The following is a 26,147-nucleotide window of genomic DNA, read 5'->3' on the forward strand; positions in this document are numbered from 1 at the left end:
TGGTACAGAAGCACTGCAAAGCTCTTTGGAGGTTTCAAGGAGCCTGGCTGTGGAGCCCTAGGCCATGTATGTGCTGCCTGAGGGTAGGAGGTCGAGCTGGCACTGGCAGAGCCCCAGGCACGTGAGCTGCTCCTGGAGCCACAAAGGCCAAGGCTTCACTCGGCATTCTGCACCATCCAGTATCTAACATACACTGAATTTTCTGGGAATTTACTGGGTCTTGGGAACTGTATCAAAATGGTGATTTGATTCCTGAGGTGATGCTGTCAGAGGGGGGCTTTGTTTGCTTTCAGGACCCTGAGGAGCACGGTTATGTTTGTCCTCACATCTGTGTTTTGGGGTTGCCAAGTGTGCGGTTTCTGCTGGGGTGACGCTGCCCTTCCCCGAGGAGAAGCCGCTTTGGCACTGCCCTGCAGGTGGAGCTGCGGTCCCAGTTTAGCTGTGTCCATGCTGGAGACACTCCTGCCTCAGCCTTCCCACTTCGGGCAAGGTGCAGGCCCAGGGAGAGCCAGAACTGGGATTGGCAGTGTGTAGGTGCAGCTGCAAGTGGGGCTGTTCCTGTGCTGGGGAAACAGAACTTCCACAATGGCCTTGTGAGGCTGGAAAGGGACTCAGCTGAGACAGGAGTGGGGTTGTACCTCCTACTGTGAATGGGAGGCCCAAAGTCCCCCTAGGACTGGAGGTCAGAGATAGATCCCATTCTTCTGGTGTAATGTCCATGTGCCCAGACAACTGACTGTGCTCTCAGTTTCCACCTGAGATATGGGGTAAAAGTGACTTTGCAGGGACCTTAGAGACAAACATTTCTCCTCACAGTATTCTCTGCTGAGCTTGTGCTCTTGTAGGGCTGAGGCAGCTTTCTGTGGGAGGAGCTGACAGACACAGAGGGACTGCATTAGGGTGACACAGGGCATCTCTGGGGTCCCACATGACCCTGTGTGTGTGGTTTACTGGCCAGCACTCAATTCCTCAGTGTAGGACCATAGATCAAAATGGCTTGGAAGGGAACTTGACTGTCATCTAGCCCAATTTCCCCATCCAAGTAAGCATCAACTTGCTTTACATCATTCCTGAACAAATGTTTGCCCAGCCTGACCCAGAGGCTCCCATTGCTGCTAAGGACTTTAGCACACAATCTGTCCTCATGCTTTGTGATTCTGTCTGCTAGAAAGTTTTCTTTTGTCATGGCAGCTCTGCTGTGACTAAAGCTGAGCACTTCTGAGGTAGAGAACAGCTGTCTCTCTCCTTAGAGCACCTTCCATGTGGTAGTCTGTTTCCATATTTCCTCACAGTCTTCATTTCTGGGACAAAGAACTCCAGCACTTCTTTCTGTAGATGACTTGCACATCCTTCCTTCCCTGCTTGTGAAATGTAAGAGAGACCATGTGTGCTTCAGACTTGTTAGAGGTAGTACTTCTGCCTCTGCTGAGTGGGATAATAAAGCTGCTAGAGCCCACCCTGTTATAGAGCAGTCATTTCCCAAGTGAAGACCATGCCAAAACTTGAATTGACTTTTTGTTTTTTGGTCTGGGAAAGTTACCAAAAAGTGTATTTAAATATTATTAAACTACAGTCCTGATGCACAAATAAGAAGGTTTCTCTCTCACACTCAAGAAGATAATGAGGTACCAAGAGAGGTTTAATCCAGTTTCCAGGCTATTTCCTGTTCCATACATGTTTTGAGATGCTTTGAGTTCAGTGTCAGAAGTTTCAGATGTTGTTCTGTGGAGGATCATGTCACAGTCCTTCTGTTTCTTTTCCTTGGCAACTGCTGGCCAATCTCAGTGTGGTCCATCCAGGCTCTGGTGAGCACAGGGGCACTTTTATGACATTCATCTCATGTGCTGCTTGGTGACAGGACTCAGCACCCTGCTGCAGTGGGATAAACCAGATTGGCTGTGCTGCTTTCCCCTGCAAACCCAGACAGTGAGCAGAGCACCAGCAGTCACTTCTCTGCAGCAAGTGCCTCTGAGCACAATGAGAGTGGGCCAGGGGCTGCTGCAGAGGGCTGGGAAGGTGCATCCTATGCACAGCAGCCACTGCTGCTCTGACAGTGCTCGAGTCAAATGTGCTGTGCTGTGCTGCAGACAGGTGCAGAGAATGCTGCCACATATTGTGGTCTCTGTGGTTTGTCTCCTTAGTGTGGCTGATGTCAGAACTGTAGCTTTAAGTGGCAGCTTCTAGCTCTAGAGATCTGCTTCATCTGCTCCCTTCACCAGCACACCTGAAAGGTCACCATTCCATGTTTTGTGTGCTCATCTCAGCATTTTGGGCAGAGTGGGCATGGATGTGTGATTTCAGTGGCAGCTGCCCTGTCAGCAGTACAGAGATAACCATGAGCAAGGGTACTCCAGGGTGGAAGGCCTTAGAACCACTGCATGTGAGCAAACTGCTGCCTGGGGAGGAAGGAGCCTTGCCCCTGTTTAAATTTTGCTCTGGTTCAGCTTACTTCAAAGGTCTACATAAGTAGTTTCACACTTCATCCTTTCTTTTGTGACAGCTGGGATGTTCTGAAAGCATCCTCTCTGTGGCAGGGTGTCACTGTAAGAGGTGAAATAACACAATGTGGACATGCTGCTGTTTTTAAGGTAAAAAAGGTAAAAAAAGGTTATTTTCTGACTTCAGCATTTATGGATTTTTCAAAGTGACAGTGGATTGGAGGGTGAAAGTTCCACCTCTCCAATGACACTGGAAAAATCAACAGTTCATCAAATTTTCCTTCCTCTATAAAAGAATGCAAAACAATAAGTTATTTACAGAAAGTGTGTGAGAAAGTTTGTTACAAGAATGTAAACATAGAAGGCTTAGAAAATCTAAAAAAAACCAGGGTGACAGCAGGGATTCTCAGGTCCTGGGCTGAAATTTGCAACATGGCAAAGAAGAGTTTGCCATCCAAATATCCAGTGGCAACAGGTGTGGTGAGAAGCTGAGGCACAGCAAAAGAAGAGCCATGGCAGAGTCACAGCAAGAGCTCAAATGCTCCTAGTGGCAGTTCTGGCAAACCCAGCTGTAGCTGTACTTCCTCCTTCTCTTACTGGTATTTTAAATGGTGTCCATCCCAGCTGTTCCTTGGAAGGATGATGGTGCCTCGAGAGCAGAAAGCAGAGATTGTTATTCCTTGATATGGAGAGTGTTACCAAGAAATGTTTGATTTTGAGAGCCATGGTGTTGGGATGTGACAGGAGGGTCATTTTCACAGTGTGTTACTGGCACAGCCATTGCTAAATGCTGCACAACCTGGAGGCACACAAATAGCAGATTGTTTGAAGGAAGGGGGAGATGAAGAAAACATGACATGAAGTTCATCTAGGGAAGACAAGATTTTTGGGAATGGGTGTGTTAAAATGAAGCTGAGGCTTTTTCACCAAAGGGGTTTCTGGGACAGACAAAGGTGATACAGAGACTCCATCATCAGAAGACATGAAAAGGCCCTTGATTATTAGGAATCCACAGTTCTTGTAGAAACAATGGTGGACCTAAAACCTGACTGGCCTTTAGGAATCTTCTCTCACCTATTGGTCAAGAAGGGACAACTTCTTCTTGTAAACATCTTTGACAAACAGATTGCCTGCCAGGTGCAGAGATTGAGATAATAATTGTTTTAATTCTTTCTCTGAGCTTTCTCACAGCTTCTCAGGAAAATCCTGGGAGAGCTATGTCTCTGTTTAGATTACCACAAGATTTTAGTAGGGAAGGCCTGTGCTGCCATATTCCTGCTTTGCCACTCTGAAATCCTAAGTAGAAGAGTAGGACTGAGTCTCTACAAAGTGCAAGTTTAACATAGGAGGCACACTGAGCATTTCTGCTTGCTGCCAGCACAGGTGACTGCAGCCCCTTCTGCAGTGTGGGTGGATTCCTGGTGCACCACAGGTGATGACAAGCAACAGTGGACAGAGCACAGCACTCTTGTTCATCTAGAGCAGAGCACTCTGAGTGAGTCACAAAGATGGCCTGAGTTTCTATTAACACAGTTTCTGTGGAACTTGCCAGGCTGGGTGTGAGTATAGGGGAGGCAGAACTCTGCTTCTCAAGGCATGTCCTCAGCAGTGGGAGATTTTTGGTTCCCACTTTACATCAGCTGCTGCCTACAGTTTTAGCTCCCCACCTGCTGCTTCTCCCTTTCTCGGTGGTCACTTGTCTCCCATGTTTTGTATGTACACAGCAGCATGCTCACAGTGGGACATGTCCACCAGCTTGGTAGCACAGTGCCGGTGCCCATGGAGTCCTTCCCTTGGCAGCCTGAGCTGCTGCAGGAGCTGCAGTACCCAGCAGTGCTGGTGGGAGAATGGCTTCTGCCATCCTCTCTCTTCCTACTGGAATACTCATGTGAGACTGACTGGAATGTGAACACAGTTGCTTGGGTTGTTGAAAAAGGCTTGAATTATTATAAAATTCCTAGCCTGGCATTTGGCTGATAATTAATTCCTTGGGTTTGCGTGGTACTTTGATGTTCCAGATGCAAACCCAGAACAGGCTGCTACAACTATGTTGACCTCAGTGGAGTCATCAAAGTCATTCCAGTTGGCACACCTGGTGCTGTGTGGTATTTGTGTTCTGTGAAACCAGCATCCAGTCATCGATTTAAGTCTTTCCAGGGAATGGAGCCTCTTAAGCTGTTAATCTTTTTTCTCTCCTGTATTGATTGCTGTGCCACTTACCAGGAGTGACCTTCTCACCACACCTTTTGACTTTGAGCTTGCTGCCTCTCTGGAGTCCTTCTCTGAGCCTTTGCAGTTCATGCTGTTTGTATTGCCACAGTGCTTAGAAACTCCTCACAGGTTGCTCCATTTCTCTCTTAAGTTTTCTCTTCTCTACTCCCCCGCCAGTATCTTGTTGTGTAACTCTCCTCCAGCCAATGATGTTGGCTTGCATAGATAAATTTCTTGATGCTGGATAATTTGGACTAACCTTATGACAGAAAAATCCCCCTCCAAAATGCAGTTGAGTCTTGCATTGTCCTTCAGTGTTTTGGCAGCTGGTGGGTTTGCTGGGTGGAGTCCTGGTGCTGGCATGTGCTCTCTCTGCTTGAGAAGAGCAGATTAAGCTCATACTTCATTCAAACAAGGCTTCTTCATTTAATGTGGATGGGCAGCAGGCACTCAGGCTGAAAGTAGATTTTGTACTTTACCTTCCAGGTCAGTGGGTTTTTTGTGTTGTTTGTGTCAGCAGACAGTGGCCCTTTGTTCACCAGCTCAACTTTTTCCACCTCAGCAACGCACACAAGGCACGTGATACAGGTCCTGAGTTGTGCAATAAACTCCAGCAAATATATTGCCTGTTCCACTTCAGGGCTTGATTGTGTGCCCTATTGACAAGCAATAAAGCCAACAGTATAGAGGTAGATACTTACTCATTTACTTCAGCTTTTCCAGTCATGATTGTTGCCTATGTGGGGGGAAAAACCCCATAAGTACTAGAGAGGTGTCTTTGGAGAGGTGGTCCTGGTAACTTGTGAAAGCTGAATAACTTAATAGTGTTAGTCAAGTATTAAATTAAATATTTAATTTAGTAATTGTGTAATTTTGTTGCTAAGGAGGGACAGGGTTATGGTCAGGGTAGTCATGAGCGCAAAAATTAAAAGATGAAGGTGGCTAGATGAATGTCCTGTAGCCTGTTGGAGTCGTGATCACAAAACAGCTGCTTGGAATCCCATCCTTGCAGGGGTTGGTGCTTGCTGGCACCTTCCTCTGCAGAGTCTGGGAGGGCAGGAGGGGAGGCCCCATCCCTCACTCATGCTGGGCCCTTTCCTGAGCCCCTCTGGAAGTTGTGGGCACGTGCCAGTAGAGCTGTGAGCATTCCCAGGTGGATGGGGTGGGACATCCCACACAGAGCCCCACACTGCTCCCTGCCCAGCTGCTCTGTGCAGCCACTGGGCAGAGGGGTGAAGGGAACCCCAGCTCCCCTTCCTTCTCCAGTCTGGCAGTGCCTCACTGCTCCAGAGAGGCTCTGCCCAGCCTGGGGCCAGCTGTGCCTGCCCTGCTGTAACCTCCCTATGTGTGCTGTGGGTCCCTGCAGAATTCCCTCCATCCAGATCCTCTTGGACTTTGTTCCCAGCAGAATATCCTGCTCGGGCTTCTTGGAATTAAGGCACATGAGTCTAACTCAGAATTGCTGTTTCCTGGGAAGTTCTGACGCTGTAAAGATTGTTTGGCTCTTTTTCTTCCCCTGTAATCTGAATGAAATAATGTTTAAAATTTCCTATGAGGACACTGTGTCCCAGATTTTGAGTTTTAGAAGTGTTTTGCTCTGGGATTTCTGAATTCTTGTTTTGAGCTATATCCATTTTAAGTTGTTGTACTGCTTATGCTTCCTATTGATTTGCCAAGTAAAGCATTGTAGCAGGTCACAGTATGTGTATTATTAAAAAAATGGTAGTTACTTTTTTTTTAATCAATAACAACAGCAGCTGCTTAATATGATTGAAACATCTCATTTCCTAGAACAAGAAATGCCTTGTTTGAAATGTCATGAGAATCTGGCACTGCCTTTACAACACCCAGCAATGGTTTAGTCTAGAACGCTGGCTAACATTGTATTATGGAGCAAAGAGAAATCCATCTTTATGATATGAAAAGTAATCAAATACTTCACTGTTTTTATCATGTTAGGACAAGGTAATGATGCATGTGGGATAAAGACCTCTTTAAGATAAAATTTGGAAGTTAGGGAATGGAGCTTCTGAGCTGCCAGAAGCAAGGCTGTTCCAAGGAGCTTTGGCAGGCACCTTTATCAATGTTATTTCAAAAAACAAATCAAAGAAAAGGTCTGTTCTTTAATAAGTTCTTCCCAAGAAGTTGTTTTGCTGGAGTTTTTCTGTTGTCCTCTCCCAGCAAAGACCTGTTCATTGCACTCCTGAGTGCTGTCAGTAGAAAAGTCTTGGATGTTCTCATTTAAACCCAAGACTCCATAGTGCAAGTCCTGAAAATCCCCTCACTGCACCAGCTGCCTTTCCCTGGCTCTGCACTGCTTGTGGCACATCATGTGTGAGGGGATTCAGGAATCTTTCCTCTCCTGAGGCAGGAATGTGCTGCTCAGCTGCTGTCCCTGCTGGACTTCTTCATGGAGCCTCCTCCACCTGCAGGAAATGCCAAATGTCACCATGCCTGTTTCTCTTCTCCAGAGTGCTGCCCAAACATTCAGCACAAAGAAGTTCCAAGAAACCCCAGGATGTCCTGAGAAGGGAAGATGTAGGCACACAGTTTGTGGTGATTGGGAGTGGGGCTGGGGATCAGCCTCATCCCCAATGGGCACAGCTGTGAGCAGCAGGTGAGCAGCATTGAAGGTAACGAGGCAGGGGCACTGCCCAACCACCAAAGGGAGCAGAGGGCACACAGGTGCAGGGCATCAACAGGAGGGGATAAAAGGTTGGGCTAAGAACAAGAAGGACAGATGGTTGTAGCCATCTAAAGTGGAGTGATGTTACTCTGTGTGGGTGTCTGAAGCCTTCTGATGAGGTGAGCTGTTACTGTGTGTGGTTTGAAGTCTTCTGGAATTGTATGGGGACACTGTGTATTGTGGCCATCTCAGCTGTGGCATGTGCTGTGGGAGGAAGATGGCTTGCATGACTGGGAGGCCACAAAATTAATGGAGCCAGAGTTTTCTTTCCTGCCCTGCTTTACATTGAAATGGGATGTCTGGTGGGTGGGCCTTGGCTGCTCTTCTGGAGGAAAGTGTTTCTGTGGTTACCTTGCAGCCTTTGTCACTGCAGACACTGCTGGGAACCCAATTCCAGTGTGGATCTCAGCACAGGTGAAGGGTGTATCAGTCTTAAATTCATGCAGCTATTACACTATGTTGTTAAAATACAATGAACTGATACTGCAGAAACAGCTTGTTTGTTACAAGCAAATATGTTCTGTTCACAGTAGAGGAGCAGATCTGGGCTATGGAAGAATTTGTTTCCTAGGCTAACATCTGGGCCTAGCTATGTCCAAACTGATTCTTTAAGCATGTATGAAAATGCCTTTGCTTATTCTTAACTGGTGTTTCATATGCCACTGTTTCTAGCTTGGTTTATACTGAAAGTGGATCTTGCAAAGCCTGGGATCTGGGAGACAGTACAGCTACGTGCATGAGATTAAAAACTGCAGGGAACCCCCAGTGAAATGCAGGCAGCAGGGAGTTTGCCCATGAGTAGGGAACAGCTGTTTCGTTTGCAGGGAAACCCAAAGGAAACTGAGCATTGTTAGGAGAAGGATGTTCCCATTGTTCATGGCAGCAGGGAGGGCTCAGTGCACGTATGTGTTCAGCTGCATTTTAGAACTTGCAGAGCCCATGTAAAGGCTGTGAACTTCTGACTAGGACAGGTCTGAGATTTGAGGATCTAATAAGAGACTCTGTCCTTCTGTCACCACTGTCTGAGCCAGAAAAGCTCCAGATTTAGAAGGAATGTATAGTGGAGAGGAGTCAGAGCTTACAGGGAGACAGCCCTGATGCAAATAGGGAGTTTAAACGGGGTGCAGGGGTGTGCCAAGAACTCTGTGTGGGGTTCAGCCAGAAAAATGGGCAGGTGCAGAAGGGGCTGGGAGGAGGAATGAGGATCAGAGAGCCTGGCAAATGAGAGAAAACCAAAAGAGAGAGTTTGTTTTGCCTATAAAACAAAGCCTGGGAAGGAATGGGTTGTCTCTCTGTAAACCCTTCATTGCCAAGTAAATACTAGAGGGGACAAAAAGTCCTTTGTAATAAAGATCAATGCTGGTACAAGGACAAAGTGGTACAAATTTGCTATTAATAAACTTAGCCTGGAATTAGATTTTCAACCACTGGAGTGAGATTCTGGAGCAGTGTCTCAAAGGGAGAAGTGGAAATCAAAGTAGCTTTGTAAAGGAGCCCGAGGAGTCTGCAGTCACAAGTTTTCTCTCTGACAGTCTCATTTCATGACATGCATTCAGATGCCTTAGACAGCCTGGCCCAGCAGTCCAGCCAGGAGGGTGACTTGCAGGAGCAGGTGAAGCAGCTGTAGTCAGGAATCAATAGCCAAGGTACACATCAGCTTCAGGAGAGGAAAGTTTCAGAGTGGCTGAGCTCTGCAGACATCCAGTTTTGATTGTGCCTAGTGGTTGGATTTTGTGAGTCCTACATCTGTAGTCTGCAGGGAGAAGGGATTTTCTTTCACTTTTCTTTTTCTGCAGTAATTGAAAAATGGAGTTAGAGACTTATCATTCTATTGAGACAAAAGTTTTCTCCTCAGTTGTCCAAACAATGCCTGTTCAGCTATGACAAGAATATCTTTGTTCTGAGCTGTTGTAGGATGTTTGCCTTAGCAACACAGAGGCATTTGGAGAAGCTGCCTACATACAGTCTTCTCTCTTAGCAAATAGAAGAGCGGAATACAACAAATGCTCCTCCCTAAGAAGTTGTAAGCATACAGAAATCATAATTAAGATGGATCTATCTCCTTCTGATGTTTCCCCCAAATTCTTTTGTACTTTCTGTCAATTTAACATAGAGAATAATCTGTATAGGGAATAGTCAATGCAAATTGCTGTATTTCTTTCCATGTTTTTTTTTTCCTTCCTCTGCCACTCCATTGTTTCTCTTCTTTCCCTCACATCTTAAATGAAACCAATGAAGGTGCTTTTGTTGTGCTGGTTTCATGCCTTTTCTTTGTAATGCTCTTAGTTAATGTAAGAAACTTTTGCCCATTGAGGAGTTATTATATGAGTTTAAACAAACACCAGTAATAGAAACAAAGCGCTCAAATCTCATTTGCTTCCCTTTTTTGTTACTGTTACTTCAAACTGGAGCAGTGGATGTAATCAATTGTGGTGGATGTAAAGAGAGGACTGAAAGAATTCTGAAAAATTAGTAGTTGTCAACTTGGAGTTTTGCCCAGACTACACACTCAGTTTTGAAATTTTCAAGGGTTTTCAGATGTTTGAGCTGAGAACAGTGGATCCTCAAGAGTTTGTGTTTCTGTTCATCCTATTGAGAATCCCTCACCTATGGATGTTCCAGAATGGCAGCACTCATGGAATAATGGAAGATGTTTGGAAAATGTTTTCTGTGTCTCTTTATGTTGTGTCACTGCCACATCTCTCTGCTGCCTGTAGGACTGAGCCACAAAATCCTGTTTAGCCTGGTTTACTCAACCACAGGGCTCCTCCAGAGATCTGGGAGCTTGTGAAAGCCACCAGTGGGTGTCAGACCCCACCCTCAGCTGGATGGAGAGGCAGCCAGGGAGCAACCCAGGCAGACTTCTCCAGTAAGAGAAGCAAGGTGAATGGTATTTGCTGGTTTGTACCCATTACTGGGAGGAAAGAAATTTCAAGGTGTTTTTTTTTTCCCAATTAAAGGGTCATTTTACCACAGTTCCTGCTTATCCTGTCAGAATGACCTGCTCAGCTCCTCCCTCAAGCTGAGTTTCATTCTTTCCACTGATGAGAGGGGTGAGGGTCGTTGCAATGAGATTCTCCTCCTCTGGTTGCATCAGCCTCAGCTGGACAGTAAATAATGCAGGGTGGAGTAAATGAATGCCCAAAGGTGGGTTCATAAATCCCATTGAAGGGACTCAGAACAAACAGAGTTTGGAGTGTGTGGCACAGGATGAATTGGAAAACACCACTACTGTTGTCTTGTAATCTGAATGCTCCTACCCATGACTGTCAAGATGTTTCCATTAAAGGGATAAAATCCCTGCACTGGATAATGAAAGGCCTTTATCCCAGAAGTTATGCCACCCATTTGTGTCTCAGATAGGACATAGTGCAGCTCTGGTGCAGAGGACACCCCATCTCCTGTCCTGTGCTCCCACCAGCTGTTCCTGTCTCCACACTCAGCTTGGCAGCTGGGGTTGTTCTTTGCGTCAGTGTGGTTGGTCGCTTCTGCTGAGATGGTTTCTTCCTGCTCTGAAGGAAAGATGAAGAACTAAAAAGAGCTGTGCCATTATCCATAAGGCATTAGGAGTCTGGTGCCTCTTGTGCAGTGCACAATTCCAACACCCAATGGACTGGACCTTGTCACTTTCTCTGAAAGCAAAGCCAGCTATGGGGATTTATAAGCACCCTTCCATGTGGCAGGAGGGAACTTGGCACAACCCTTTGCCTTGGTTCAGATTCAAGTGAAGTGAGCCTGTTCTTGAAATATGTCAATTGTAACCAGTGCCACACCATTGGATTTTGTACTATTGGGTTGTAAAAATATCTGAGGGGGCAGATCTTGGTCATTTTGGATGTTGAGGGTCTCTCATGCTCACTTCAATCACTGCTTGCAGTCTCTGTGAGGATGCAACAGATCAAAAGAAGGAGCAGATGGGCATTAGAAGATGAATTAATGAAATGAGCAAGAAGGCAGCAGGCAGTGGGGATTACCCTTATCTTTCCTTTTCCTGGCTATGCCTGGGGTTCTACAGTCTTGGTAATGCAGAGCTCAGTGCCCAGCTGGGAAGTGTGGCCCAGCTCATAAGGAGGAGGTAGATTTTAATGTCCACTTCTCTGTCTAGGATTGTGGATACTGAGGCTTCTTTTGTACATCTGACTGCAAGGGAGTCCAGGCAGCAGTCAGCAGGGTGCAGAGGTGGGATTTAAATGTAGCTGAATGGGGAAGGACAAGAAGGAAGGGATCTGTGTGTGATGCTGCAATCTGTGTTCAAGGCAGTGGTGCCAGACCTTGGAGAGGAAATCTGCTCAAGGAAGTGAACTAACATGATGTAATGCCCTGAAAAGAATTGTACAAATCAGGAACTACTCCAGCCTCAGTGTTTTGCCTTTTGTTCTGACTGCTCTGTGCTGCTGCTGACCAGGAGAAGCAGTGCAGTCCCTGCAGGCATTTGCCTTTCATTTCAGTGGCTCAGAGTAGGGAATGTCACACAGAGACAGGCCATCATCTGGTAAAAGTTAAGTTCAGCTGCAAATGTCATGGGAGATCACAGTGATAGATGTGTGAGGTGCCTCTAGCCTGTTACAATGAAGGTGCAGTGCTTCTTGTTTTACCCATTTTCTGTAAAGGGCTTTGCACCTTTACAGTTCACTTTGACACCTGGTGAAGCATCTGCAGCACAGCCCCTCAGAGTGCCCTGTTACACAGCCTTGATCTGCAGCACACCTGTAATTTTCCACCCACAGTCCCTGCTGGCAGGGGTTAATGGTCGGTGGCTCCTGCCAAGTGACTCAGGCCAGGACTGGTGCCTGCCCAGCTTTGATAAAATCTCTGCCAAGCTGTTTAGAGGATCCCTTGCTCTGATCACAGCAGCTCATGTGGGTGTTGTCTCTACAGCCCTGGCTCTGCTGGCAGGTATCTCACTTGAAGCTGGCAGCTCACATCAAGCTCCTGGGCTTTTCAGTGACTTTATCTGAATGAGAGACATCCAAGAGCTGCATTTAGGATGTAAGACACAGTGTCATGGGTTGTGGAGCATCAAAGAGTTTGGTGGTTTTTTCATTCTTTTTTAAATGACAGCAGAAACTATGACCAGATTATTTGGGTTTTGGTTTATTTGTTTCTGGGCTCTGCCAGTGCTGAGCTTGGTCCATGCTGGGGATGGGTGACCTCTGTGTGAAGTATTTGATGGCTGATGTGGTGAGTGGGGACACCAGTGGCCTCTGCCTGGCTGCTGAGGGCTGCTGAGTGCTTGCTCTGGTGCAGGTGCTGGGTGTAAATCAGGAGTCAGTCATCTGCAAAGGTGTTTGGAGCAGCTTGGGCACAGGTCTGGTTTGCAGAAGTGCTTCTTCACATCTCTCTGACAGAGTAAAGATGTCTCAAAGCAGTTACTGATTAATTTTTCATCTGTTTGATTTTCCTCCCTGACAGAGTGGTAGAGAGACACTGTGCCAGGATCAGTGCTGCTCAGCACAGAGTGGGGATGAGGCTGCAGCACTTTGCAGCAATATGGTGCTGGATTTGCTTTGTGTTGATTCATTCCAAATATTTATTCCCCAATAGCACTGTTTGTTTCTGTGTGAGCAGGGAAAGAAGTGGAGAATTGTGCTTAATATTAATTTTCAGTGGTACAGTTATTTGTAGACTTCTCTGAAAAGCGAATATATTCCTTCTCTAGTGTTCCTTCCCCCATTAACCTAAGCATAGGTGGAAGCTTTGACTTCCCATGTTTGTTAGTGTTTTGTCTCTCGGTTCCATGTGTAGTGAAAGGAAACAAATCCAGCCTTACCTGTGTTGGGTAACATAAGGGTTGGTCAGAAGAGAACAAGGAAGTGGGACAGAAGCTCCTTGGTTTCCTCAAAGCTGTTTCCCATTATGCCAAGCACTCTCACTCCTCCAAGTTCCCTCTGCATGGAAGGGAGAGCATGAAATTTCAGTGCCTTTCTCCTGGATGGAGGGTCAGGGTGCTGATCTGGAAAAACTTACCCACAAAGACACCTTTTAACTCTGGGCATCAGCACAGAATTCCCTGGTCACTGTCAGCAGTGAACTGAAGACCTCTGTCACCTCCACCAGGCATGGCCAGTGTGGGGAAGGGAAGGTGCCTTGTGGGTTTGTGGTGGAAGTGGCCCTGCACCCCTTCCAGAGTGACAGCATGGCATGGCTGAGGTGGCAGACAGCTAAACTGACCTCAGTGGTGACTGCTTCTAAAGCCAGGCTGTCACCAGTCTCAGAGATGAGGGGGCTGCTTTTGAAGGCTTTGGGAAAGACTTTTCTCAGATAAGACGGGCTAAATGAGACCCAAAGGACAGAAGCCCTCCTGAGTACCTCATCCCTGAGTACCTCTGTTCCTGTTCATTTGTAGCCAGAAGAACATTTAGATGTTTTCATAGAATGAGTATTGCCACAGCTGCCCAGCTCTAGTCTTTCCTCTGTAAGGCTTTGATTGTGGGACCCCACACTGCAATCACTCTGAAAATGAAACCAGCCTTGAGTAAAAGCTGCTGGTTAAGCACTGAGTCATGGAGGGAACATGTGGCAGCAGTTTCTCAGAACTCCTCCTGGCTTAAGTGGTAGCTAAGAGGAATTCTGTCTGTGGTTGTAACTTTGCCAGGGGTTCCTAGATTTGTGCTGCTCTAGTGCACAGGCAGCAGGAACAGTCACCACAGGTATTGGTGGCAGCTGTCATCAGTCCTGGAGTCAAGGGCAGAACTGCAGAGGGGCTGTTCCATACCTCTAGGAAGGGAAGCTGTGCCTTTAGTGTCATGTGCTTCCTCCCATTTTGTCCTTTTCTAATCCTGATGGGCCTAACAGCAGCCTGTTGGAAGTGTCTTGTGCAGTTGGCTTTGGCCACCCCAAGGAGCTTTGTCTTTGCACAGGATGATTTAATGAAAGTGCCAGGAGGGAACAGTTTGACCAGACAGAGCAATAATTTCTTGTTGCTTGGCCTGAGATAGCCATGGTCCTCGGAGATTAAAGCTTTACAGGACATGCTGTTGTTCTTGGGGTCCTTTTCCATTCTTGTGTTTTCCTCTTGTTTCCACCTAGAAGGGATTTGTGCCAAAAGAGACCCAAGAAGGTTTCTACTCCTTTCAGTGATGATCTCTTCCCTTGCCTTTCCTTTTGTCCTTGCCTCAGTCCCCTGAGGCAGTGGGGTCTCAATCCCCAGCTGCCAGCCCGTGTCAGGATCAGCACTGGGCACAATTCAGGCTCTTACTTTATCACTCTCTGCAATTTCCCAGCCACAATATTTTAATTCTCTTCCTTCACACCCATTTTTGGAGCACACTTGTAAGGTCTAAGTGTAAGTCCAGCAGCTGTGAGGGCAGTGAGAGGATGCTGTGCATGCCAAGGAGAGCAGCAATGCCCTGACCTGGTGCAGGTACACGTTAGTCCCTCATGCCACATGGACTCAGGGACAATGGCAGTGCAGGAATGTGCATCCTGAGAACATAAATGTCTGGTGGTTGGTTACACAGATCTGCAGGTGCTGCTTCTTTGAGTGGAAGCATTGATGTGCAGTGTGGACTTGCAAGAAACCATGAAATAGTGTTTTAACAGATCCAGCACATCTGGGAGCAAAGGAGGGCATTTTAGAGCCGGATTGGGAGCTGGTAGTGGCAGCATGACTGTGACCTTGTTAAACATAAACCTAAATAAAAAGAAGATTCTCCCAGCTAATACTGTAAAATATAACTGAAGCAAAGTTAAAATACTTACTGAGTTAAACTTGATAAGTGTTGTGTAAGAAAACAACATTAGAATTAGATATTCTTTAAAAACAATGCAAAAAAGTGTTTTTTGCCCTCAGGAAAGAGTTATCTTCATAAAAGCTGAACATTGTTCAGTGGTGAAGACAGCATTAGGAACAAAAACGCGAAAGCAATGTGGAAGGGGAGGGTGAGCTGAGCGCAGTTAATATAAATTAGAAATGAAGTGCAGGAAACTAGAAATGAAAAGGAAAATGTAAAATTATCCTTGGCTGCTATCTTCAAGGGCACTAAGAATTTAAACATTCTGCTTGAAACAGAAAAAGGAATTGTATAAGGTCTCTTTGAAATGGAAATGCTGCAATTGTTAATGATGATGAAAATAAGTAGAAGCATTTAGTAAGTATTTCTGATCTGTGTTTGGATGACAGCAGAATAATACACTAGACTCACAGGAGGACAATGAATTAATTTCTCAATTATTAGGCACCAGGAAAAGAAAATTATTATAAAATACCAACTAGTAATAAGCATTTGAGAAAGTACATGTTGAGATAACGTGCAGGCAAGAGCCCCAGCAGAGGAGTTGAGGGGATAGGTGCTGTGCATGTGGCAGGTCTGAATGGTGGGGACATCCAGGACACTGGGGTTTTAGTGGGCCAGAAGGAAAACTGGGTTAGCCAAGCAAAACAATCATGTGGGGAGTTCAGTGAGGGGCTCTGTGGTGGCTGAGCAGCAGGACTGCAGAAGCCTCACAAACTGAATTCTGACTTGATCTGGCACAGCTGTATGAAAGCTGCCAGCCTTTTCTGATAACAGAGCCCTGTAACAGTGCAAACCAGCTGCTCTCCCTGAGAAAGAACTCTTAGCTTGGGACTGTTACTTGCCACCTGCATCAGCTATCCAAACCATCAAGAAGAATGCAAACAATATCTCAAAACACCTGGGGTGTACTGGCCTGTCATTACAGGGTAACAGCTTCTTACTGACTGTGGTGGTGTTCACAGGGATCCCAGGATGAGGCAAGAGATGAGAATGTTGACTCCATGTTTCAGAAGGCTTGATTTGTTATTTTATTATATATATTATATTAAAACTGTACTAAAAGAATAGAAGAAAGGATTTGATCAGAAGGCTAGTTAAGAATAGAAAAAGAAAGAATGATAACAAATGCTTTTGACTGACTGAGGCAGTCCAGACAGCTGGGCTGTGATTGGCCATTAATTAGAAACAACCACATGAGACCAATCACAGATGCACCTGTTGCATTCCACAGCTGCAGATAATCATTGTTTACATCTTGTTCCTGAGGCTTCTCAGGAGAAAAAATCCTAAGGAAAGGATTTTTCATAAAACATGTCTGTGATAACTGACCAGCTGGGGATAGACATGAGGTGTTTGTAAAACTCTGTATAAAGGGATGCATGCATAAGCCAAAAACCTTTTTCACTCCATGAAAAGAATATGTCTCATCTCCCTAAAGCAAAGTCAAGAGCAACAGGGCTCCTTCCCTGTCTCCCTCTTTCTCTGTGGGCTTAGGGAGAAGCCCTGAGGGAGATAAACCTTTTGTGTAGTTGCTGCATTTACAGCCTCTCCTGACTCTTACAAGACAGAATGACTAGTCAGCTTCTTTAGGAACAGGTTGTTTGGAGTCATGGAATCAAATAAATAAGATTTTTAAAAGGCTCTGGATCAAGAAAAGCCCCACAGTGCTGCCAACTTGAAAGACAAGTGGGCTGGCTTAGGTTCCAGGCCACCATTCCCCAAAGCAATGTGGATTTTGGATTCACTGGTAGTGGGGGTGGTCTGAGTATTCTGTCCACCAGTGAGTTCAGCTCCTGCTTACATAGGAATTCATTTCCTGTGGAAATATTCTGAATGATGATACAGATGCTGAAAACAGTAATTCCTCCTCAGATGGGTGAAGAAGGGGGCATGGAGCCTGTAGAGTTTGGAGCCTCCCTCTGAAGAAAAGATCTGCTTGCAGGGGAGCTTTTGGGGCTGCCATGGACTGTCCAGCTGCAGGGCTTGGATGCTCTGTGGAGCAGCCTGTGAACTGAGGGAGTTTTCCCACCTTTGCACCTGCTCCAGGACAGGATTTCCAGAAGGTTCTGTGTGCTGGCTGTGTCTCCAGTGGGCACTACCAGGGGCTGCTCTGCTATGGGCTGGAGGCCTGGATGAGATCTGGCAGCCCAGACTGCTCCTGCATAACAAGCTGGAGTAGAAAAGGGTGAAATGCTGCCCAAGGAGGCTTCAAAGATACAAGACAGACATTCCTGGGTGCTGCTTGCAAGCCAAGGTCTTTGAGCTTCTCACTGCAAAAGGGTGGAGCAGGAGAGGAAAACCTCATCAAAGGAACAGCCTTTGCCTGCTTGTCTCCCTTGCCAAGAAGGCAAGGCTAAGGTTGAAATATTGCACAGTTCATATGCTCATTCTGCTTTCAGTTGTATGATAAAAAATATTTATTGTATGTTTAATATATAAATATATGCACAGTCTCCCACCTCCCCATCAGCTTTGTCTCACTGCTTCTCCTGTGCCTCTGCTTGGATGTGTTCACCACAATGGCAGAGGTGGTAATTCCACTTTATATTCTTAAAGCTGCCTTGCTAGGAAGGTAATTTGGTTTTCTTAAAAGGCTGGAGTGCTTTTCCCTGAATTGTTATTTAATGTGTATTTTTCAGATGTACTGACATCTCCAGTGAGCGTTTGATAATTTATGGGTAAATTATTTCTTCTCAGTCTTCTAGGAAATGCCAGTACCTGTGAGTATCATAGAGAGAGGCCTTTGTGTGTTCAGTTAGCTCTGAGATAGGGGCATTCAGTTTTTGTGCTCTTGCACTTTGCACCTGGTATTATTCATCTCCATTCATTACAAATGAGCTTCTCTTTTAGCCTAATCTTTTGTTCCTATTATCAGGCCGCTATCTGTAATGCTGATGTAAAAGCAATATTAATCATTGGATGAATGGTAGGAACTAGAAATTGAATTACAAATGGAATTATTAGTATTTATGGAAGCTTAATTATGCTGTAATGTTTTGTAGACCTGCATTGGAAAAGATCTGCACCACACAAGGAATGTTTTTCATGGTGCAGCTTTATATAATCAGTTCTCAGTGTCTGGATTTTTCAGTAGGTGATTTTTAGATGCAGTTTTAGAGCCCAGTGCTGCTTTTTCTGTGCAGGGTGAGGGAGGGAAATGAGCTTGGGGGCCCTGCTTGTCCTTATCTTCTAGGGGTGGGAATGCAGTAAATGAAACCAGTTCAGGGAAACTCTTAATCTTTCTACATTATCTAGACAGATCTAGCAGAGATCCCATGTTATGCAGAAAAAAATTTCCAGGAATTGGTAGCTTCTACATCTGGGAAGTAACTTCACTCCTAAAACTTCTTTGGCCAAAGCTGCTTGGAGGATGTTTTTAGGGACATACTGTGAGTGTGACAGGCTGTTCCATCTGTTTGCAGAGCAGTTGCAGGCCGTGAGCAGAAGAGATGGGGAGGTTCCACCGACCTCTTGAAGGGTATCACCAAAGCTGGCAAATACAGCTTGGAAATGCATTTTAAAATGCCTCCTTAGGTGTTAGCTCTGCATCAGTCTTTGCATGTCCTAACTGACACTGTGAGGCTTGGGGTGCTGATATTGTAGAAATCCATAAAAACACAGGTCAAGATGTCAGCCACAAGCTTTGCAGTTTCTGAAGCATTTCAGCACTTCTTAAATGTCTGACTGTGTTTCTGCTTACAGAATATTTTCTTTGTCTTATTATTTTAGCAGTTGTTAGGTTAGAATGTGAAGAGGACATTTTTTCCTAATAATCACATGAACACTGGTAGTAGAAAATAATTATTTTAAAATGTAATTCTCCTATTTAGCATTACACCAGTAAAAATTATATTATTCAGAAGAAAAGGCCAGAAAATGAAGTCTTCCAGTTTATCTTGCAAGACCTGTTATTAGTGAATCTGCATGTGTGCAGTGCTGCAGTTCCTGCCATTTTTTCCAGCCGCAGTGTGACTGCTGCCTGGTTTATGCATTGTGCAGTTTGATGGGTTTGTCTGTCAGTCACTTTTTCTTTACCTGTTTCTGTTCCAAACTGACAGGACTGACAGATTAGCATTGCTGCAGAGGTACCTGGTATTGGAGCTGTTGTTTCCTTTATCCATTATAGATGGGGGTTCCAAGGACATTCTCATTGTTCAGTAACTCACAGACCATGATTTGTATCTGCTCACTAATTCCCTGTACGTGGCCTGTGCATTCTCAAGGGGTTTGTGCAGAGTGACCCTGGCCTCGGTCACTGTTAAGCCACATTTAATTTAAACAAGGGTACATTCAGCTGGCCAGAGTGTGTGCTTGGAGTTTAAACTCATGGTGGTTTCCTCCTGCCTCCATGGGGCTGATTACCACACATTCCTTTCTTTTAATTTCAGCCCTCTGCAGTTCTAGGAAAAGGTCCTTGATTAAGTACTGAGAAACCAGTCTATTTGTGGGTCTAATTTTACTGCTTCAATTACATTACTGTATGCTAAATATAGGAAGGCACCAAGCAAATCCCAGATCCAGGGCAGAACAGGGTGTTCAAGAGCACTGTTCAAGTTTAAATGGCATGGTTTGGGCCTCTCTTTAATTCTAGCTAATGAACCAATTTCTCACAGAGCATAAATGAGCACATCTACATTGATTTATAGGCAAGGAGCTGGGTCATCAGTTTGGCACAGCTAAAAATGAGCCCAGTGCCCAATTCTCTGCTTCCTGCTCCTAATTGAAGGGAGCAGAGATAAATGGTGTGTCATGCTGTGGAGTTCAGGAGTCCTGGAGGGACTGCAGGGTGCTTCAATCTCTAAGCTGGTGATTGAGAACCTGAAAATCATAGAGACGAAAATGTTCAGCAGCCTGTAACCTGCTCTTGTGGTTTGCTGCTCACTCTGCATTGCTTTCTGTGCTGTTCCCTGGGTGGGGTTTTAATATCCCTAAAATCCATGTAAGACAGCAATGAAGCCTGCTTGTGTCCCAGAGCTGGGTGTGTGGCCTTGGCATGGCAGGGACCTCCAGCAGCCCATGGAACCTGGCAGGTGGGAACTTTCCTTCCATCCAGCAGCTGAAAGAAACACCCAACAGACACAGACCCAGAGCACTGCAGTGGGTGAGGGACTGATTGCAGGGGAGACAGAGCCTTATCTGTGAGCTGAGGAGCTGCTGTATCTGGGGGAGCAGCCCCTGGTGGCCTCGGGCCAGCCCTGTCCCGGGGTGGCAGTGCCTGGCACATTCATTGTCACCCCCGGGGGTGGCTCAGGGCCCCGGGCTGCCCATGCCCGCCTGAGGCACACAGTGTCACACCTCCCAGCACAGCTGACACAGCATTTCTTGCATTGTCCAGCAAGGTCAGGCCTGAATTTTCTAAAAGCTGTGTGAATTCTCAGCCATCTGTGCCACTGCCTGCAAACTTTGCAGCAGGATTTCTCCCTCTGTTCATAGCTCTGTGCTGCTGCCATGTATTTCTAGGGCAGCTTGTGGGGAAGCCTGAAACAAACTCATTTTGGTTCCTTTTTTCCTTTTTTCTCTGCCTCAAGGCGGTTCTCACATTCCTCACAGCTGGTGACAGCTCCATTTCCCCCAGTCTCATTCAGAGTGCTGTACCTACCAGCCAGATACTTGTCATCTCCAAAAGATGTTTGTTTCCACAGAAGAATAGCAATGAGGTTACTGTCTGCTCCCTTCACAGTCAGCCAGGCTGGGAGAAGTCCAGATATCCAATCATCCCTTGGAATTCATAATGCTTGAAGATAAAGCAGCCAAAAATAGGTTCTATGAGCTGGATGGCTCTATAACTTTCTGTGTTTATCTAACAAGAAAATGTTAGGAAGTACAGTGGGTCATGGACTAAACTGAGCAAGATCATGGGGCATGTGGGGGCTCATGGAGATGAGCTTATTGCTTATTTATTTGATTAACTTAACCTCTCTCTGCTTGAGAATTGTCTTGCATTGCTCTTATATTTGCTTGATGATAAAAGGAAAACCATCCCAGCTGTACTGTGAGGCATTAAGAGATGCTGAAAAGAGTCTTTTGGGGAGAGGAGGGGGGAGCAAGGAGAGTTTGCACAGCTCTGCCAGAGCCTTATTTTTTCCTGCCTTCCAAGAACAGGCTATGTTCCATCCCCTGCCGCCCCCTCAGCTGGTGCTGGGAAGAACAGCTGAGTTTAGCTCACTGTTCCTGGAAGTCACTGAGACAACGAGCATCAAGAAACCAGCATTTTCTGTAGCAATCTGCTTCAATGGAAAGGATGAGCTGATCTTGATCCTGCTTGTTCACTAACCAGGATTAACCCTCACTGCACCAAGACAGGCTACAAAATGTGCCCTTTCAGAAAGGGGCCATGTGTCTGGAAGCCACTCTGAAATGCAGTGCCACACCTTCAGCAAATGCATCCCTGAGGTAACCAGGCTGTCCAGGTTTATGCTTGGACCCCATTTATTGGGGGGTTTTTGCCCATTAGAGTTGAAGCAGAGCAATTGTTCAGCCAGGCTGTGCCAGTGGCCATGTCCTCCTCTGTGCTCAGTGAGGGAAGTGCCTTTTGCAGAGCAGAGAACTCAGCCACAGACTTCCCCAGAACTGGCCTAGTTAAGAAAAGCCTTGTGAGGGCAGTTCCAGCTTGGTGCTGTGCACTGATGCACAGGATGTTTGATTTTGTGCTTTTAGAGCCATATAGCAACCATGCCATTGGGTAAATTCCAGTCAGTTCAATGGAATTGCTTTTTTGAGGGTTACAGACAGGTGGGGAAGTTTATGATGCTGTGATTTGGATTCTGTTTCTTGTTGCTTGGTGGGTTCTCCAGTGCCTCAGTTTCCCTGAGTAGTGGGATACACTGAGACTGTGGTTCAGCTGGGCATCCTTAGAGTTTTAGTGCTTGTGGGATCCCCAGGCAGAGAGATCTCCAGAAACACAATCTGTTACAGACCACTGGAAATGCACTGGTTCATTTGCTTCTTTACTTAGACTGATTCAAAGCTTGTTATTCCCCAGCTGTGAATATCACAGCCATAGCCCCAGTGCCAAATTTAGCTGAGTCTGATGAGATCAGGAAACAGCTTAAAGTGACCAGAACAGGCAGATGTAGGCATGCCTGGTGTTATTTCCATGGATGCAATTAACAGAAGTAGTCCAAAGGTTTTTCTCTTTCAATGCTTTTGACTTTCTTTATTCAAGGGGAAAAAAAATCTGTTTCCCTGTGCTTAAAATTGGCTTAGACTTCTCAAGTGACACAGGTCAGCACTGATACTTTACTTTCTCAGTGGAGCTCTGATGGGAGCTGGCCCCTGATGTCAGCTCCTCTTTGCAGTAACCTGGGAAATAAACCAAACTTGTCATGAGTGCCAGCATGGGCATCTGGCACAGGGCACCCAAAGGAGAAGAGGTGTTGGGGTGACCTGGGGTGTCAAAACCACCATTTCTGGCACTGGTAGCTGCTTGTAATGAGACAACTTCTTGACATGATTTTTGTGCCTGTGTCGAGTTCATGGAAGTGACTGTTTTATTTTTTTTTATTTCTGTCATGGAGGGTGAAGGAAGAAGGGCTGAAGCACTTGGATCCTACAAGACTCTGCTTTGCCCCTAAAGGGATTTCACTGTTCTTCACCTGAATTTCAGGCTTCAGAGCCAGCATCCCCCAGTCCTGTGAGACAGGGAAGAGGCTGTGGGGTGATCTCTGGTGGGGCCCTGGCCTCTGGGGAAGGAGCTGAGTGACCCAGGCCATCTGCAGCTGCCATACCTGCTGTGCTGTGGGCAGCAGCTTTCTCCTGCAGTGTGCATTCCAGGGAAGCAGGGGCACAGGGCTGGAGCTGTGGGTGTGCAGAGGGGCTGGAGGTGCTGTCCCTGGCAGCTCCCTGAGTGCAGAGCTCAGCCCTTCTGTTGTGTGTGGTCTTATTTTGGTTTGTGCTCATTCTTACAGCGTGGGAAGGTGCCAGAGCAGCAATGCTCATGCTGCTGATCAGCCTGTAAGGGTTTCTTTGTTTGACTGCCTCAGTTCTTGGAAATGATCTAGGCCAAGCAGCATCTTGAAAAACACTAACTAGAAAAAATAGCTTCCACCTGATATTTTCCTTGTAGCACAGATTCAAAGGGAAGAACAGAGCTGCTGCAAAAGACTGCAGGCATCCTGTGTGGTGAGGAGGTGTCAGCAGCTGAGTCAGGCCCACAAAACATTAAACAGAAATCTGTGTGTATGTGCTTGTCTGGACACAGCTCCATCCCTGTGCTGTGCTCACAAGGTGGGTGAGTGTTTGCAGGGTGCAGAGTAACTAACACACACTTATCAGGCATGATAGTGATGGGTTTGGTCCTTGCACTGTGGCCTTGCAGATACCACCCACAAGAATAAAATACAGTGTCCTATTTCTGAGTAACAGGCTGATCACAGTGAAATAAGAAATGAGACCACAATAGCACTCACAAATTTCCAACAAATTTCTTTTCCAGCAGCCTGGAAGAATGAGAATTGTCTTTGATTTACACTTTATGATTAAAATGTTCCTGTTTTATAACCAGAAGTTGCAGGGTCAGTTGCTCCCCTGCACACAGGTCCTATCCACGGTTCTTCCCAGGCTTGCTAGCCCTGGGATGTTTGGTCATATAAGCTGTGACAATTGTCCTATAAATATGGGGCTTGAAACCTGTGCTCATTGTCATTTCCATTACAGCCCATTCAGCAGTTTGCAATCTGGGATGCATCTAATGTTACAGGAAGCCATCTCCCAGGAAGCTTGGATTTGATACCAGTGAGGCAAAGGGGGAAAAGGGGCCTGGAAGCCCAGGGTGCACAAGTGGTTTGTCTCAGGATAGCTGACAGGTCTGGGAAGAAAGGGAAATAAGCTCTAGGTTTTCTGAGTCTCAGCCAGCAGCTTTGCTGCCTCTCACTTGGGGGTAAAAGTCTCTGAAATGGGTGGTCTGATCACTGTTGGCTCCTGCTTCCTTCTCTCTTCATTCATATTCAGTAGCTCCTTTGCCAAACAATTTTGTAGGTCTCCAGAAAGCAGAGGGTTGAAGTTTGAAAGTTCAGTTGCCATCAAGCTCCCAAAGGGGCCTGGGAGCTTTACTTGTACAGTAGAAATTTCCAGAAGCTTACTGGTGTCCTAGACCCTTTGCACCAGGTGCTGCAGTGGCACAGCCTGGGAGTGCTGGCCCTGCTCTGCCAGGAGGAAAGAGACAATCCTCTATGGCTGGAAAGCGCAATGGTTTGTATCTTGTTGCATCTCTTGGCTTTAAGGCTTTAGTTGTTTTTCAGGAATGGCACTTAGAGCTGAGCAGAGACCCACAGATGCCAGCTCAGGCTCTGGTGTGCCTGAGATGAGAACTCTGAAGGGACAGAGGCCTCTTTCCCTCAGTGTGAGGTTTCTCTGCTGTCTCCATCCCAGGGGCATTTTGTTATCAGCTGCACTTTGCTCATCACTCCTAAGGGACTCTCCCAGAGATCTTATCTCCATCCTCCCTGCCCTTCTCTTTTCCTTTGCTTGGCCTGCACTCTTGGCTTCTTTCCCCAGTATCTTGTGCTCCTGACTGTCCCCTCCCTTCTTGTGTCCACCACACTTGTCCTGTTCTTTCTTAAATTCTCTCTTTCTTATCCTTCCTCCACTTCATAGCTGGTTCCTCTGTGGCTGTCAAGTGCTCTTGTCCCCAAGAAGAGCAAACAGACCAAGCAAGGTTTGCCAGGTCTTTGCTGTGCTCTTGATAAATGTGGTGTTTCTGTTGCTCCTGGTGCCTCTGAGAGCACAGGCAGGGAGCCCAGCACCCCCTCCCACGCAGTGAGCTCACAGGGAGCTGTCACAGTTTATTCTAAGAAATCAGCTAATGTACAGTACTCGGCAGAAGCACCCCTCCCCTGGGAGGATCAGCAGAATTAGGATGTGCAGCAAGTTATCTTGGGGATTACACAATCTTATCACCTCCTCCAGGGCACCAGGGAGAGGCAGCTCTGCTCTGAGCACTCTGAGTCACACTTCCCCTGAAACATGGTACAGGTTTCCTGACTCACTTCCTCCCAGGACTTCTGTTTCCTTAGGCTTTTTCACCAACATCACAAGAAAAAAAGAAAAGTGACAGAGAAAGGGAAGTCAAAGCAGCCATGGAAGTGCCTGCGCCGTGCTCCTTGTGTGTTCTGAGCTGGGGTGGGAAGGCAGTTCTGCTCAGCAGTGTATGGAGAGCCACTCACTGCTCAGGAGGTGTAAGGATTTTGTTTGGCTCCCTGACACAGCAGGGATGTAGCTGAACATGTTCAGTTACATGGCTGGTTTCTATTATTTCATTTGGAAACACCCCATCATATAGCTACAAATTAAATGCACCAGTGATCATCCTCCTGTGACTGGCAGTTTGTTCTTGCATCAGCTGAGTCTGGAATGGAGAGGAAGGGTAGGAGCTGGGAGTGGGCAGAGCTGCTGTGGCACACATCCTGCCCAGGAGCCTGCTGGTTACTAAAACCAGATATTCTAAGCAATGATGGTGGTCTTGCCTTAGTTTAGGCTGCTGCCAGCTCTCAGTCTCCAGCATCAGGGGATTCTCTGCATAGTTGCTGTTTGCCTTCAAGCCTCTGGATTTATAAGTCTCTTTTGTCATGAGATAGTCTAGGATATAATTTCTTTTTTCTTTTATTTTTGAGCATATTCTCAGCCCTTGTAGTGACAGGGAAAGCTTGGAAAATACAACTCTGTGAGGGATCAGCAGCCTGAAGGCCAATAACCAGTTCCATGCAGCTGCTCCACCCTGACACCCCAACCATGAGCATTTGTTCTATTGTGTTTTTGAGAGCTGACTCCTGCATTGAGAGCACTTGGAATAAGCCTTGTGCACTTGCTCACCTACTTCAGTGGAGTGGGAGGGGATTGCTGAGCTACTGAAATAGCTGCCTCTTCAGCACCAGGAAATATTCTCTCTCTGCATCACAGCCTAGTTCTAGAGTGCACTTTGTGACATAAATAACTTCAGGTTGCCAGTCATCCCCAGGGCTCAATTTTATGATAAGAGAAAGGATCCATATAAGGGCTAAGAAGTCCTGCTTATCTCCACTGTGACCTGCCTGGCAGTGTGGGTTTCCAGGATGTGCTGATAGAAAGTCAGAGCCTGGT

General features: G+C 46.3%; 2 long non-coding RNA genes across 3 annotated transcripts in view; one reads left to right on the forward strand and one right to left on the reverse strand.

Moving 5' to 3' along the window:
- Positions 1–13,758, reverse strand: part of LOC132078367 (uncharacterized) — a 19,014-nt gene extending 5,256 nt beyond the window's left edge. The window contains exons 1-3 of one of the 2 annotated variants that reach the window (XR_009419255.1): positions 13,303–13,758; positions 13,106–13,223; positions 8,723–9,125 (exon numbers count right to left, since the gene is read on the reverse strand). This is a non-coding gene — a long non-coding RNA (uncharacterized LOC132078367). Of the gene's footprint in view, positions 1–8,722; positions 9,126–13,105; positions 13,224–13,302 lie in introns of those variants that run through there. The other variant, XR_009419254.1, reaches the window with a different exon arrangement.
- Positions 7,398–26,147, forward strand: part of LOC132078368 (uncharacterized) — a 32,945-nt gene continuing 14,195 nt past the window's right edge. The window contains exon 1 of the long non-coding RNA XR_009419256.1: positions 7,398–7,454. This is a non-coding gene — a long non-coding RNA (uncharacterized LOC132078368). The remainder of the gene's footprint in view (positions 7,455–26,147) is intronic.

Source organism: Ammospiza nelsoni, chromosome 11 (assembly GCF_027579445.1).
Source record: "Ammospiza nelsoni isolate bAmmNel1 chromosome 11, bAmmNel1.pri, whole genome shotgun sequence".
Classification (NCBI taxonomy): Eukaryota; Metazoa; Chordata; class Aves; order Passeriformes; family Passerellidae; genus Ammospiza; species Ammospiza nelsoni.